Source organism: Carassius auratus, chromosome 29, assembly GCF_003368295.1.
Source record: "Carassius auratus strain Wakin chromosome 29, ASM336829v1, whole genome shotgun sequence".
NCBI lineage: Eukaryota > Metazoa > Chordata > Actinopteri > Cypriniformes > Cyprinidae > Carassius > Carassius auratus.
This window is the reverse complement of record NC_039271.1, coordinates 6759060-6760093: the sequence shown is the minus strand read 5'-3', so window position 1 is coordinate 6760093 and position 1034 is coordinate 6759060.

The following is a 1034-nucleotide window of genomic DNA, read 5'->3' as shown; positions in this document are numbered from 1 at the left end:
GGACAGGTTTTGTTTTGGTTTGTTGCATCACTTATCCATTGTGTCTCTTTTAATGCACTCACAACTCATTTAACTTATGTGATAAACTTTTGAGCGTATATAGGACAAATGTTCTAACCTAACAAGATGTTATTGGTTATATTGTTAATATTTTTACACCAGAAGATAAAAAATATATATATCGAATTAAGATGCAACAAATAATGTTATTGCATTTATGATGTTGCATAAAAATTTAATGTTATTACATATAGATGCAACAAATAATGTTACATTTAGATGCAGTTTTTTAAATTAGATTTAGACATGTTATTGAATTTAGATCCAAATAAAAAACATGTGCATGCCAAAAATGCATTGAATTTAGATGTGCAATGTAACATTTTATTGCATTGATTCAAATGAAATGTGTGCAATATCATAAAGGATATCTGTTAAGAATGTAAATATGGTTTGTGTTAATTTCCTGTGTCTTTTCTGTCCTGAATGTGCTCTTGAACGTAGATGCAGGTCTGTAGTTTCTGTCGCCGTTCGAGCTGTAGTGTTTTTGTTAAATCATTCTTGGACTGAATGCACAAAAATAGCAGAGAAATCAATATTTATATACATATATTCTAAGACCAGAAATCGAATCTGGTTTTGCCCATTTGTGTTGATTTTACGGGAAACTCCAGAACTCTACATAATGAATGTAAACATGGTGAATGTGTTAAATGCAGAGGACATGGTGTTTCCGTACACAGGCTCCTGCATATATACAGGCTGAACTGGGATTACTGGGAGGCTTTTTTGGCCGATGATGTGAGTTTTATTAATGATCTGAATCCTGATGCTGAGTAATTCAACGGATTGCTGGAGCAGTAAAATTGGTGTGTAATCCTACCTGCTGAACTGTTTTTAATTCATTCATAGTAATGGCATATTAGAAGATTTCATCCCCTTGTGTTTGCTTCTGTTAGTTACTTCAGGTGCATGGGTTCTTGCTGGTTTAGTCTTTTTGGTATAAAGTAGGTGGTATGACCAACATCTTACTT